Source organism: Neofelis nebulosa, chromosome 14 (genome assembly GCF_028018385.1).
Source record: "Neofelis nebulosa isolate mNeoNeb1 chromosome 14, mNeoNeb1.pri, whole genome shotgun sequence".
NCBI lineage: Eukaryota > Metazoa > Chordata > Mammalia > Carnivora > Felidae > Neofelis > Neofelis nebulosa.
The window spans coordinates 29,390,020-29,405,856 of NC_080795.1; the positions used below are offsets into that span (position 1 = coordinate 29,390,020).

At 39.9% G+C, this 15,837-nt stretch overlaps 1 protein-coding gene across 1 annotated transcript in view; it reads right to left on the reverse strand.

The window, feature by feature from the left end:
* ZNF704 (zinc finger protein 704) overlaps window positions 1-15,837 on the reverse strand; it is a 239,134-nt gene that overhangs the window by 142,338 nt on the left and 80,959 nt on the right. The gene's annotated exons all lie outside the window — the stretch shown is intronic.

The window sequence follows — 15,837 nt, forward strand, 5'->3', positions numbered from 1 at the left end:
TAATGTAATTACAATGTCCAGATGAATACAAGAGTCCACTGTAGTCTGAAATAATCAGATGACATGTAGAGCCCTTCAGCAGTTCTGGGCATTTGGTTTTAAAATGAACGTTAAAATAAAGTAGCGGGAAAGGTATTCATTCAGTAATGGGACTGTAATCAGAGAAGGGCCAGGGTAAGAGAGAGGCTGAAAATAGATTTTACTGCGAATATTTGAAGAAGCCGGAGTGGTCAGCAGTGCTGTTGAGGGAGTGCTTGCAAATATTTGGAAATGAAGCGTCACATTTGGAAAGTTAAAGTACGCGATCAAGGCAACATAGGTCAAAGCCATGAGAGTATAAAGTCTACATATTTGGATTCCCGGAAAGCAGACCTGAAGGTAACCTGAGAGAGTGTAATGTGTGGCTTCACCACACATGTGTACATCTACCAGGAAGTGGGATCGAGAGTGGGAGTCACGAAAACAAACGTTCCTCTTGCCCATCCTGCACCGCACAGGGAGAGAAGTCCTGTCCATCTGAGACAGATGAGAACGTTCTATTATCAGAGTCTGAAGCCATCAAACATTTAAGTCATTCAATTTAAGTGTCTTCTTGTTCTGACTCCACGTTCTGGCAACCTGCTTAAACTTCAGATAATCTGACTTCCATTCAGCTTGACTACTGGAAGGGGGTGTAATAGGGTTCTTATTGGCATTTTTAAAAATGAATAAGCCTTACTGTTTAGAATAGTTGTAGGTTTGCAGCAGTACTGAGTGGCAAGTACAGCCAGTTTGCATACACTCCCTGCCTGCTACCCCCCTACCCTACGGACAGCCTTTCCCATCACGGACGTCCTGCATCACAGGGGTACCTTGTTACATTGGCTGAATCTACACTAACACATCATTGTCACCCACAGTGACATTAGCGTCCACTTTCGGTGTTGTACATTGCATGGGTTTTGATAACTGTACCCACCACTGCAGTATCATACGGTGTAGTTCTACTGTCCTCAAAATTGTCTGTGCTTTCCCTATTCGGTCTTCCTTATCTTCAACCTTTCTCAACCACTGACATTTTTACCGTTCCTGTAGTTTTGCCTTTTCCAGAATGTCATATAATTGGAATTACGCCCTGCGGAGCCTTTTCAGATTGGCTTCTTTCACTTAGTAATATGCATTTATGTTTCCTCCATGTCTTTTCATGGCTTGGTAGCTCCCTTCATTTTAATGAAGAGTATTCCCCGGTCTGGATGGACCACAGTTTAACCGTTCATCTACTGAAGGACATCCAAGTCTTGGCAATTATGAATAAAGCTGCTATAAACATCTGTGTGCAGGCTTTTGTGTGAACATGAGTTTTTAACTCCTTTGGGTAAATACCACAGAGCGCAATTGCTAGATCGTATGGTAAGAATATGTTTACTTTTGTAAGAAACAGGCAAGCTGTCTTCTGGAGTAGCAATACTGTTTTGCATTCCCACTGGCAATGAATGAGAGTTCCTGTTGCTCTTCATTCAGCATTTGGTGTTGCTGGTGTCCCAGATTTTGGCCATTCTAAGAGGTCTGTAGCAATATCCCATTGTTTTAATTGGTGATTCCCTCATGACATAATCCGAAACATCTTTTACACATGTTTATTTGCCATCTGTATATCTTCTTTAGTGAGCTAGCTGTTAAGGTTTTTTGCCTTTTTAAACTGGGTTGTTGTTTTCTTATTACCGAGTTTTAAGAGTTCTTTGTTAATTTGGATACAAGTCTCTTATCAGATGTGTCTTGCAAATATTTTCTCCCAGCCTGTGGCTTCTTGTCTTCTCATTCTCTTGACACTTTCTTTGAGCACATGTTTTTAATTTTAAGAGGTCCAGCTTATCAATTGGTCCTTTCATGGATTGTGCCTTTGGTGTTGTATCTAAATAGGCATCATCATACCCAAGGTCTTCCAGGTTTTCTCGCAGGCATCTTAAAAAAAATTTTTTTTAACGAACCTTATTTCTTAGAACAGTTTTACAGAGAAATTGAAAAGATAGTACAGAATTCCCCTAAACCTCCTCATCCAATTTCTCCAATTATTAATAACTTCTGTTAATATGGTACATTTGTCACCATTAAAAAAACTAGCATTGATACATTATTATCTACTAAATTTCTTAATTTACTCAGATTTCCTTGGTTTTCCTAATGTCCTTTCTCTTCTCTGGTATCCAATCCAGGCTACCTACACTAAGTTTAATTGTAACATCTCCTTAGGCTCCTCTTGCCTGTGATAGTTTCTCAGACTTCCCTTGTTTTTGGTGACCTTGTAGTTTCGAGGAGTACAGGTTGAGAGTTTTATAGAACATCCTTCAATTGGGATCCATATAATTTTTTTTTTTTTTTTTGCAGGATTATAATGGGAATATTGGTTTAGGGGAAGAAGATCACAGAAGTAAGATGTCATTTTCATCACATCACATCAGGGGTATATAGTAGTAACATGCCTGTACTGCTGATAACCTTGATAACCTGGCTGAAATAATATTTGTTAGGTTTCTCCACTGTAAAGTCACTACATTTTCCTCCTTTATACTGTTCTCTTTGAAAGGGGGTCACCATGAGTAGCTGACAGTGAGGGAGTGAGGAATTATGCTCTATGTCCTTGAAGTGAGAATATTTACATAAAATATTTGGAATTCTTCTGCACAAGAGATTTTCTCCCCTATAACTTATTTATCAAATTGTGTATTTGTGTCTATATGGACTCATGGATATTTATTCTTTATTTTGGGTTATCATCCAACACTATTGTATTGTATTGTTTAAGCTGTGCCAGTTTTGGATATTAGAAGCTTTTTCTGTTGGATCCTGTGGTCTTTGACACACACCCAGTAATGTGGCTTTTTAATTCTTTACTTTCTGGCATGACAAGATTCTTCAGGCTCATCTCGTGTATTTCTTTTCTTAGTCCTAAAATCAGTCATTTTTCCAATCCCTGGTTCCTTTTACTGGAGAATGGTATTGAAAACCAACATCTGGGTGTTAGGGTATGCTTATGGCTACCAGAGTATTGTTGCTTTTAAGTCATCTCAGCTGACGGAGGAAGAAAATATGTACTTGTATACTGACCCCTGTTTATACACATATCTAGAGATGGGGCATCTGAATCTAAACCCCTTTCTCATGTGCTGAGTTGCATTCAGCTACCCTGTCAACTCCAACACATAACAGCTTCTATGTCTGTCAGGAACCCATTGGCCTTTACTTGAAAAAATGTCCTGCCACACTGCCATAAGCTACTCTTTCCCTGCTTCAAACATCCATGGGGATTTTCAGTCTGGAGAAGAAAATATTTACAAGGGATATAATAGTTGCATTCAAATATTAGAGTGACTGTCACAGAGATGTGAGGCAATTTGGGGTTGCTCCTTAGGGCAGAGCCAGAACCAACCATGTAGGTTATATGGAAGACAATTTGAAGTTAAGATGAAAAATATGTAAAAATCAGAACTTTGTTTTAAAAATGAATGGGCTCTTCTTGGAAAGCCATAAACTCCATAGAAATAGGTGGGCTCCTAGACTGGGTCACCATTAGCTTGTCCCAGATGTTATGATGGAGATTCTTGTACTGGGTCACAGATTAGACTTAACCAATAGCCGTTGTCTCCTAAGGCAAAAAGTCTTAGTTAACCTTTTTAAAAGCTACTTAAAAAAAAAAAAAAAAGGTCTTATAATATAAACCCATGTGCTTATAGCTCAGAAGACTAGAATGTATTATCAAAAAATGAATAAATAAGGCTCTGATTATTATTATTATACAAAAAGAACACATTTTTAGGAAGTCCCCCTTAGCTGTTAAACACAGAAGTAAAATATACTAAAGAACAGAAGAGTCTTGTTTTTATTGAATAAATGTGACTGAAGTAGAGGTGGATAGTATACGCTTTAATTGCAAAGATTACAGCAAATATTTGAACCACTGCAATAACCTCATGTAGAGAAAAGATTTTGAGCTCTATTCTACATCTGTTCTATGCTGTGTGCTAGTTCATCTGATGAGAAACTTCTGGGATAGCATCCAAGGAAATCAGGCAATTCTGAACACCTTTTTCAGAAATGCTGCCAGATTCTTTTTCTTTTCACCTCCCCTTTTCTTCTTGACAGTTATGCATATGGGAGCACATGTGTGTACACGCACATTTGCACATGTGCATGCACACTCACACACTTTCACTCTCCTTAAATAAGTGGTAAAGGTCTAGTCATGTCACCAACATGTCATCAGCAACTCAGGTGTTCCTACTCAGAGAAAGAATAACATACAACCTACAACCGTCAGAAGATGGAAGGGCTTCCTAAGCTAAGCTTTCCATAAACACAGCCATGGCATCAAGCGGAGGGTAACTGTATTTTGCACATGCACCTATATTCTTATAAACTGTGCAGAATGAGATCATCAGGAATTTAAATGAATAAAATGTATTTCTACTGACTCAATGGAATGGCTGATTCATCTAATTTTCTTTTCTTTTTTGTTTTTTTTAAACAGCAAAGCAAATTTTTACTGCCTTGTGCTCACTCCTTCCCAGTATATTTTCTGGTGACAACAATCACAGCTCAGTTCCACTCTCCCTCCCTCCAGTTTCTGAGGTCTGTGGTTCACAATGGAGCTTGTGACTGAACATGACCAATGGGTACCACCGGTATGTTATGAAGAAAGAAGAAAAGAATTATAAAAAAATTATTTCTTTTATAAAATTCTCTTATATAAAATCTTAATTACAATAAACCTTTCATCTAAAAATGACCACTCTAATGGAGGTGGAGGGGGGGTGAGTTTCTTCACCAAAGTGTAGCCATAACGATTCAGAGGGTTCCTATTTTCTCATATTAGCAGGATTTCAAGTATATTTGCAAATTTCAAAATCAAAACATATTATTTTTATTAGTAAAATTCCATGCATGACAATAATCAGCATTTTGTACAAATGCAGTGACATGATTTTTGAGAAGTGTTAGAACCATTAAAATAGTTGAATACCTCTATGAACATAAAAAAAGGAAAACCAACAGAGTAAAACTTTACTCAGCTGAAGCAAAGTCATTCATAATTTGTGAAAATCTCACAAATGCTCGTCTTGAGTTAGTAACTCTTTCTGACTTTTAAGACCATCAAATTCATAACTTTTAACAACAGATGATGAAAAAAATTAATCATTGAAATAGAATGGCAGACACTACCAGCTGCCAATTCTATAACCAGTTTCCCCTTCTTTCTTACTCTCAGAATGTTTGGCATATTTGGGATGGCAACATTCCCAGCTCAGAAAAGTACTCTTCCCAGGGTGTAGGAGTGGCCGAGTGACAATTCTGTTCAATGAGATGTAACTGGAAGGCACAAGGTGGCCTTCAGGAAAGGGACATTCCGAGAAAGCTCTTTAAAAACGCTTCCCTCCTGCTCTGCCTTTCCTCTAGTGTCTGCCTGGAAAGAGGTACAATGTCAGAAACAACAGAAGAATGTTAGGTCTAGGAGGATGGCAGGCACCTATGAAGGAAGGTGGAGGGCAAAGCCCCAAGGAGCATGGGCTTATTATAACATCTTGAGCTACTCTATAAAGTAGGAAGTGCTTTCTTTAAGACTTCTTATTGCATGAAGGGGAAAAAATGAATTTGTTTAAGACACTCCTATGGAGGTTTCTACTACATGTTGCGAAACCACTTTTAACTGATAAAAATAATGTTGAGCACCCTTAAGTGATTTAAAACTATCCACTTAAAACAACTAATATACTCACTACTGCCCAATTTTGTTCTGAAAGCAGATCTCTTAAGGTCCTCTACTCTGAAACATTGCTGGCTGAGTTTGAATAAATATGGGCTCCTGAAAGTAAACTTTCATTAAGAAGAGTTTAAAATTAAAATTGTCATTGTCTGGGGGATGAGGTACATCAAGGCATCACAAAATGTTAAAGAAAAGTGAAATAGCATTATATGTCTCACTAACTTCCGTTCTGAGCCTTCCCATCTGATGACACAATGTGTAATCCGGGGGAAACTGTAAATATGCATACTCCAAAAACAATCATTAGGAAAAAACCAGAATGATTCTGTGAAAGAGAAAAACAGCATTTTGATGACAATTTTAAAGTGAAGAGATGATTAGAAAACTGGCCCAACATTGTGAGGAGCTACACGGCGTGGACGTCAACACGCACTTCCGAGAGGGTCTCTGCATCACTGTGTCAGACGCTGGTGACAGAGGAACTAGCTCTTGATTATCGTGTCAAATTATAGTGACCATATTTAGATAGGTAGAATATATCGTAAATTTAGACAAAGTATTGTAATTGACTGAATTAAATTGGTTGTTAAAGATGGCAAACACCAAGAACATTACAAAGATCATAAAGAATAATCTCCCCTCCGCAAAAGCCAGGTGGTTCAGCTTCAATCATTCAACTGGATGAATACAATGAAGTCAGTGTCTCCAAAGCTTCTGCCATTATCCCAAGGTTGTGCTTTGGTCTCTGATGGGGATAAGGATTATTAGACTCAACAAAGGTTGTCAAGAAGAAACAGAGGAAGGGTAAATCTTTATGAATGTGCTGTTTATATGTTAAAATCAAGTGACTTGTCAGTCAACAGATATTTACTGACAAGCATGCACGTCAGCCTCTGGTCACAGAATGAAAGTAAATGAAGTGGGTAACAGGGTGGAAGTGTAGGGGGCTGGTTCTAAGTGCTGCACCATTGCCCATGTGTTGTATCAACTAGAAGTTGCTGTTCTCACTGTGTATTTAGTGTGCATTAGTATCAAGTGGCGGGGGGGGGGGGGGGAATTTGGAAATAAGAAAGCTGCTTGAATCCCACCCCCAAGAGTTCAGGTTTCAGCTGTTCCAGGATCAGGCCCAGGTAAAATATTATTTGAGAAATACCGCAGGTGACTCTATTGTGTATTTAGGGTGGAGGTTCTTTGGGATGGCCCTTGGGGATGGGCAGGATATCGGGTCAGTGGGGAGAAGGAAGATAGGAAAGGGATGGGGGGAAGGGATGATCAATGGCAAAAGACAGGGATGAACAGTGAAGACAGTGTGTCAGAAAATTACAGGAAATAAAAATCACATACATACATAGGATGGGGCCAGTTTATCAACTTTAAAAAAAATGGTGGCAAATGGGAAAATATGGGTGAAGAGTTGACCAAGTGACAATGATACTAAAGAAAGACTGCTGTGGCAGGAGCCCAAGGGATGAGTTCCAGCACAGGCAGAGATGCAGGAAGAGCAGCTCAAGACAGGTGCTGAGGTCCCAGGTGAAATGATGAGGTGCAGGCTTGCGTGGGGGCACACTGGGCACAGTGGGCAATCTCCGAGGGCATGTAACTAAGATGACTGGAGGATGCTGTGTGATACCAAAGGAAAAGGGGAAGGACTAACTTAAGAGGAAACACAGAAGTTGCTGCAGACAACTAAGGAAGACTTAACTAAAAATCCAGGTTGAGAGATCCTTGTGAAGAGGGAAAAAGAAAATGTACATCACAAGGCCCATACCTCAGGGTGGAGGGGGTGAATGAAGAAAAGAGCCCACGGAGTATTTAAGATGCAGCATGAGGTTGGGGGTGGGGCAGGAAAAGTGGGCACTACAGCAAAGCATTACAAGTTGAAGTGCAGCTGGTTTAGTACATACGTGAGATCTTTCAGCTCATTAAGAGGAAAAAGGGATTGCTCTGCCCAATATACTCAGGTGAAACAGAATTAAAATGAGAGTGAGGAATATAAAAGAGTGTTTTCCGTGTGCAAACCTCCTTGCACTTTTGGGTAAAATAGGATGGTTAAGGACCTTCTGCTCACACTCCACACTTGTGAGAGAAGAGTATGTATAGAGGGGAAATGGAATGATACTGTATTTGTAGCTAGAGCAGTCCTTGTGCTTGGAGATCCTTAAGCAGAAATAAACAGCAGAATCCTCCCAAGAATGGGAAGGAGATTTCCATCACCAATCAAAGAAGGTGATAAATGCAGGGCCCAGAGTTATACATTATCAGAGGAGCAGGCTATCCCAGGTGCAGGAAATGACTAGAACCTTGGAGGCTCATTCTTAGTATGGGAATAACTACTGAATCTCAGTTATGGGAGCCATAGTCTCATTAGCAGACAGATTCATTGGAAAACATGGTTCACTGAACTCCCCTACTCCAAAGGTGACTACTATCTCTACCTCCAAAACTCTTCCTTAGTCTGTGCAGGGAGAATCCACCAAGGCTCCCACAGATGAGTTTTCTCTCCATGCAAGGTCACCTGGGCTGAAAGGACGGTGGCAGTACTGCCAGGAAGGAAGCGAGGACCAGCTAGGAAGGGAAGCAAGTGTTGTGGGGAGTAGAGGGCCAAGGGAAATATGTGTTCAGGTGGACAGGTTAAGTTTGAAGTATGTCTGGGACATTCATGCAGACACATCAACAGGTGGCTCAAACTATGGGAACAGAATCCAGGAGGATGGACAGGTTAGACTTTTGCTTGGGAATCAGCTCACAGGGGGAGTGCCTGACCTTGGAGTAGGTGAGCTCACTGAAGGTACGGGACACTGTCTGTCAGCCCTCAAACATTTGCTGAGTGACTGGAAAAGAGAAAAACAAGGCTGAAGAGCAGAGCAGAGCCCTGAGGCACCATCCGGGAGTGGAAAGAAGAGGAAAGAAAAGAGACAGAAAGGAAAAGGTCAGTGAGCAGGAATGCTGGAAAGTTCAACACCACAAAAATTAAAGGAAGGAAATTCAAGGTGGATTCATTTTCACCTATTAGATTGATAAAGACTTTAAACAGAACTGCTCAGATTTTCTGGGAGTGCAGTTGCTGGTGGGAACGCAAGCTTGAACAACTTCTGCAAAGCAATTTGGCAATAGATGTCAACACCCTCCTAAAGTATGCATATTCTCTAATTGGGAATATTTTTTCTCAGGTTTATCAGTTAGAAATATGTAAGAATGTGCACAAGTCTTAGCTACAAGATAGTTAACGTTGGTGGCATACTCTAAAATTACTCCCCATGATTCCTATCCTCCTGGTATTCATACCCTTGTATAATCTCCTCCTTTTGAGTGTAGGCTGGCCTAGTGATTTGCTTCAAAAAAACATAATACAGCAAAGGTGATGGTATGTCACTTCTTTGATTAGGTTACAATATATATTTTAAAAGTTCATGGGGTACCCAGGTGGCTCAGTCGGTTAAGCGTCCGACTTTGGCTCAGGTCATGATCTCCCGGTTTGGGAGTTGAAGCCCTGCGTCAGGCTCTGTGCTGACAGCTCGGAGCCTGGAGCCTGCTTCAGATTCTGTGTTTCTCTCTCTCTCTGCCCCTCTTCCACTCGTGCTCTGTCTCTCAGTAATAAATAAACGTTAAAAAATTTTTTTTAAGTTCAAAAAATTACATGTTATAGGAAACTGTTACTTGGAGTACGTATGTTTTATGTATGTAAATATAAAGGAATGAACAGAAAAATACATACCAAGGTGTTAATAGTAGTTATCATCTGATGACTGGTTTATGGATGCTTTTTGTTTAGTTTCTTCTGCTTATCTATACTTACAAATTGTTTAAAATGATTGGGTACTGCCTTATAATAAAAAGCACAATTAAATGCATGAGTAAGAATAAAAGAACAATAAGCAAAAAGGATCATCAACAATACAGACCACCACAATAAATTAAGGACGTCTCATTCACTCTTTCGTCTCATTCATTCTTTTTATTGATTGCATTCTATGTGCCAGTATGAAAACTGAGAAGAGTTAGTTGTTTTGGTTTGGCAGGGAAAAGGCAACTGGTTATCTGAGACAATGCACTGTCGCTTCTTCATCAGTGGAAGAAGGGTGATTTGTTCCTACTTGCTAAATGCGTTGGATAAAATCCAATATAAACAAGAAAGTAGAAGAATTTCAAATAATGTGGCAAAGACATCGTAAGTGTCGCAACTGGGTGGGAATCACTACACAGTCAACATGTGAAATCTATACTTGATGTAAATAGTAAGAAAATTGACATCAGTTGGACGAAACTGAACAGTAGCACAGTCACAAGAATGAGAGAGTCTAGGCAGTGAAAATACAAACAGACCAGATGTATGCACACCACAGAGGAAGAGAAATGTATTATTGCTATGGAATTATTTTATTTTACTTTATTTATTTTGAGATAGTGTGAGCAGGGGAGGGGCAGAGAGAGAGGGCGTGCGAGAGAAACCATAGCAGGCTCTGCACTGTCAGCACAGAGCCCGATGCAGGGCTTGAACCCATGAACTGTGAGATCATGACCTGAACCCAAAGCAAGAGTCAGGCACTCAACTGACCGAACAACCCAGGTGCTCTGCTACAGGATTCTTAATATCGTTTTGGTGTGTTGGGACTTCTGTGCTTGGATGACCTGTTTCTTTCAAGTACAAGTAATTTTAGGGCAGAAGCTTGAGTTCTTCAATTCTGTGATCCTTATGAAGAAATATACCCATACGGTAATAATTCAGAGTTTGATTCTAATGGTAATTAAGTAAGAAAACTATCAGGTCAAGTTGACTGTCAAAGAAAACTGCTGTTCATCTTATAGCTCAACATTTCAAAGATCTTTCTTGGAAAGAGCTCACGAAGAGGCAACCACCCAATATAAAAATACTCTTCAGAAGAAAAAAAAAATGCTTTGGGGCAGCAAGATAACACACTGAAAGAAACTAAAAAGTTATTTTAGTTTCCAAACATGGCTCACTTACTCCCAGGCAGAAAGCTGTACAACATTAAACCAAAGCGCCTAGATAAAGGAGATCAAACAGTAAAACTGCCAAGGTTTTCACAAACAAATGCACAGTTAATTACAGATTCGGCTTCTGTTTGGACACACACAAAGCTGGGCCTGGGTTGGTTGGGTACAACCAACAAGTGGATGTGTAATTACCATTTTGAATAAGTGACCCAGTGATGGTAGATGTGTAAGATGATGAAATGGCAGTGAAAGTTGAGACTTAGGGTTGGAGGAAAAACTCTAGCATTATTTTCCTTGTCTGGTCTCTATGGTCCTGTGAAGAAAAAGTCCAAGGAACTTTTTCATGTAAGTTTATGAAAACAAAAGTGAAGGGCCATGGAGTCAACGTTTGGAGCATGAAGCAGTGTGTGGGGATGGAAGTGCAGAGGGTGAACACAGAATTGAACAAGTCAGTATTCAGAACCAAGATGAGTGACATATCTTATTTCCAGGATGCAGAGAGAATCCAGATGTGGGGAAGTCTCTCCCCTTCCCCAGCCCGGCCCCTATTTCTACACACGGAACTATGAATACCAGGAGAGATACTCAGCAGGGACAGACAGGAAGTACCAGCACTGAAAAATGTGGAGACAATGCAAATCAAATAACCCTTGGGTTTCTGAATGGAACTTGCCTTTTCCTTTTTAAAAAATGCTGTTCATTCTATTTAAATGGCACACTATAAAAATGGGACTGTAACTTGTAATTTTGAGATATAAAATGTGAAACATAAAACAAGGGGTGATAAATCAGCTAGAGGCCAATTAAAATACTTAGACTGTCATTCAAAGACATTCCACCAAATGTAATAAAATGAGTGGGTGGTTGGTTCTATTTTAATAACTGAAGGCTGAAGGAAGATTTTATTTCTTCAGACTATCAGCCAAATATACCCAGGACTGACTGGAACATGGAAAATACACTTTTACATTATGTTAGCTATAAAATGAAATAAAATGTCTCGAAAGACAGCGTTGGAACAGTGTTCTGATTCACAATAAGGCTCATCTGAGGTTCAACGATACTTTATCTTTGGTATTTTATAATGATATTGATAAACAGTATTTGTGTAGTTACTGTAATAATTATATTATGTTCAACATTATTCCACCATTTTATCATAAAGATGAAATCAACTGATGTTTTTCAATGAGGGTGTACCAGTGTTTGGGGCAGGAGAGTTATTCACCATTCAGAACTACTTTTGCACAACCAAAATTGCCCCCTAGATATTTCCAAATGTCTCCTGTGGGCAGAATGGGGCTTGGTGGTGGTGATGATATTAATCATCCATTGGGGGCATCTGGGTGGCTCAGTCAGTTGAGCCTCTGACTCGAGTTCGGCTCAGGTCATGATCCCAGGGTTGTGGGATCGAGCCCTGCATTGGGCTCCCTGCTGAGTGTGGAGTCTGCTTACGATTCTCTCTCTCTCCCTCTGCCCCTCTCCCCTGCTCATGTTCTGTTGGTCTCTAAAATAAAAAAAAAAAAAAAGATATACATCTATCTATCTATCTATCTATCTATCTATCTATCTATCTATCTATCTAGAGAGAGCTCATTTGCTTAATTAAAAAAAGGGGGGGGGGAGCACCTGAGTGGCTCAGTGGGTTAAGCATCCAACTATTGATTTTGGCTCAGGTCATAATCCCCCACTTTGTGGAATTGAGCCCCACATCTGGCTCTGCACTGACAGGGTGGATCCTGCTCCGTCCCTCAGAGAGGGACTCTCTCTCCCTCTCTCTCTGCTTCTCCCCTGCTCCTCACTCTCTCTCTCAAAATAAATAAATAAACGTAAAAAAAAAAGATTCTCTTTCTCCCTCTGCCCCCTCTCCCCCACTCTCTCTGTAAAATTAAAAAAAAATTGATTCTGACTGCTATAAAACCTATATTTTTTAAATGGCATAACCATTTGGTTCTTTGAAAAATTGATTATCTAAAAAAAAAACCAAATCCTGGAGATTACTGTTAACATTTCAAATTATAGGATGTTATCCTATAATTTATAATTTAATAATACATATTAAAAGTTGCAAGAAAAAATAAATATAATAATGTGCTATGCTTAAGCATTAAATTAAGCCGTAGATTGTTTTAGAGTTGATTGGATTTATCTTTTCATTGTAGACCTGAACCCTAAGGTAAATGCTGATTTCTCCTGAGACAAGGCAATATTTAATGATGAATCCTAATGTTTCTTGACAGTCTATTCTGGAAGAGATTTTAAGAGCTCAATTTGTCCAAGTGCCTAAAACATCTATAAAAACAGATGTCAAAAGGGAGGTTTCTGCTTACCAAGGGTATATAGTCAATAGAATGGAAGAAACCAAGTCTCTTGACTTTTAAGGCACAGTTCTTTCTTCTAGTTTCCAGACTTTGGAATTTTAAGACCTCAAAATATTTTTTAAAAATTGGGAACAAACATAGAGTTGCTAATGTTTAAAGTTGCCTGCAATTTAAGTATTAAAAACAACCTTTCATCTATCACCATGATTCCATAAAAGAAAAGCCATTTTAACACCAAAGAAGTAGGAATTATTGTCCATTAGGCTGAAAATTTTCATCATGGACCAATGTATACAGGCTGTACTATACCACTTGATTTTTTTGTGTTTAATATTTGTTTTGGTTTTGTTTTTTACTAACTTCTCTTATTTCTTTTTTTTAATGTTTATTTATTTTTGAGAGTGCAAGTATGAGCGGGGGAGGGGCAGAGAGAGGAGGGGACAGAGGATCTAAAGTGGGCTCTGTGCTGACAGCAGAGAGCCAGATGCAGGGCTTGAACTCATGAACAATGAGATCACAACGTGGGCCGAAGTTGGACGCTCAATCGACTTAGCCACCCAGGCATCCCTCTTCTTATTTCTGATCACTATTGCAGGCATTCAGCTAGTGACTATTAAGGTTTATGATTCTGCCTGTGAAAATGCTATGGGGATATAACTATAAGTAACATGATCCTACTGTAAAAATCAAATATCTTACCACTGAAGCAGGCAAAGAGTAGGTATATAAAACCTCACCTTTCATCAGTAGACCAGTTGCCTGCTGTGGAAGTTTCAAGCTTATGGATCCACCTTGTCACTTAACAGAATTATCACTGCCTTTAAATGCTTTGCCCAAGAATTCTGGCTTGTGATCCTGCAGCTCTGGAGAGCATGGAGAACAAACCGGGGCAAGGAACCCTTTGTTCACTGACGAGACACAGCACTGCATTCCCAAGTCCACAGTCTGGAACCAACGCCAACTCAAGTGCAGAGTCTTTAGTGGAATCATGGGGGACCCAGCCTTGATCTAACATGTCCTCCCAGATAACACAGAAAATTGCTTGGGGACAATGTCCGTCAACTGAGAGAAATGAAGCCCCTGAGGGTCAAGGAAAGAACATTAAAATTAGATACCATCTCTCTCATTATAAGATTTTAAATTTTCTTCTTTCTCACTAAATTTGCTTAAAATGTATCCATTTTTTTTCAGTGTCCAAAGGTACAGGAATAAGAAAATAAAGATGAGGGTGCCTGGGTGGCTCAGTTGGCTAAACGTCCAACTCTTGATTTCAGTTCAGGTCATGATCTCATGGTTCATGCGTTTGAGCCCCACATCTGGCTCTGTGCTGGAAATGGAGAGCCTGCTTAGGATTCTATCTTTCTCCCTCTCTCCCTGCCCCTGCCCTGCTCATTCTCACGTTCTCTCTCTAAAATAAGTAAACTTAACCATCAACTGACGAATGGATAAAGAAGATGTGGTATATACATACAATGGAATACTACTTGGCAATGAGAAAGAATGAAATCTGGCCATTTGTAGCAACATGGATGAAACTGGAGGGTATTATATTAAGTGAAACAAGCCACGCAGAGAAAGATAGATACCATATGTTTTCACTCATATGTGGATCTCGAGAAACTGAACAGAAAATCATGGGGGAAGCAATGGGGGGAAAAAGTTACAGAGAGGGAGGGAGGCAAACCAAAAGAGACTCTTAAGGACCGAGAACAAGCCAAGGGTAGATGGGGGTCAGGGAGAGGGTAAAGTGGGTGACGGATAGGGAGGAGGGCACTTTTTAGGATGAGCAGTGCCTGGGTGTTGTATGGAAACCAATTTGAAAATAAATTATATTTAAAAAAATAAAAATAAATAAAAAAAGAAAGATAAGTAGCTCCTGGGTGGCTCAGTCAGTTGAGCATCCTGACTCTTGATTTCAGCTCAGGTGTTGATCCCAGGAACATGGGATGAAGCCCCGCATTGGGCTCTGCATTGAGTGTGGAGCCTGCTTGGGATTCTCTCTCTCTCTCTCTCTCTCTCTCTCTCTCTCTGTCCCTCCCCCATGTGCAGATCTTTCTCTCTTTCTCTTTCTCTCTTAAACAAATAAAATTAAAAACAGAAGAAGAAACAAAGATGAGTTGTTCTAGCCATCGAATTAAGTATCCCTGATCTTAATTCTGACTGTAGTAACAATGGCCTCCCCTCCCCCACCTAGAATGGCCAGATTCACATGAAACTGGCTGTCTTTGATTTTTTAATTTTCTCCCTAACTCTAGGATTCTCACTGGGCTCCTGTGCTTCTGCACATAGCAATGCATCATACTGGTTGCACCGATCATCGCCTAAGCTGCCACCTGCTATCACCTCCCACCTCTGATCTTTTGCCATCATCAGCATAGTCTTCAAAGAGCACTGTTGCATCCTAACTGCAAACCCCGTGCACTCCTTAGCGGAAAAATACCACATTCCAGCTTGGTGAAGCAGGTGGTGTGTTTCATAGGATGGAGCAGAAAGTAGCATCTCTTCCTCTCAAACAAGAAGGAAGACTATTAGCACATCAGCAAATAAAGTCGGGCTGGATGAATTTTAAGTGCTGCCTGACAAACAAAAATGTGGCAAGATTTGAAAAAGCAGCTTCTAGAAAGTGTTCAAGTCCATTATTCAAACTCAAACTCTTAGCTTTAAAGAAAACCTGATTTCCCCAACTGTCAAGTAATGTGGATGGACCAGATGATTTTTAAGATGCTCATAATTCCTTTCACTCTGGGAGATATAAAACCTGACTTTGGCATAACACAGGGACCATCGCACTCCGCACTACCATGGCACATACAGTGTAGACAC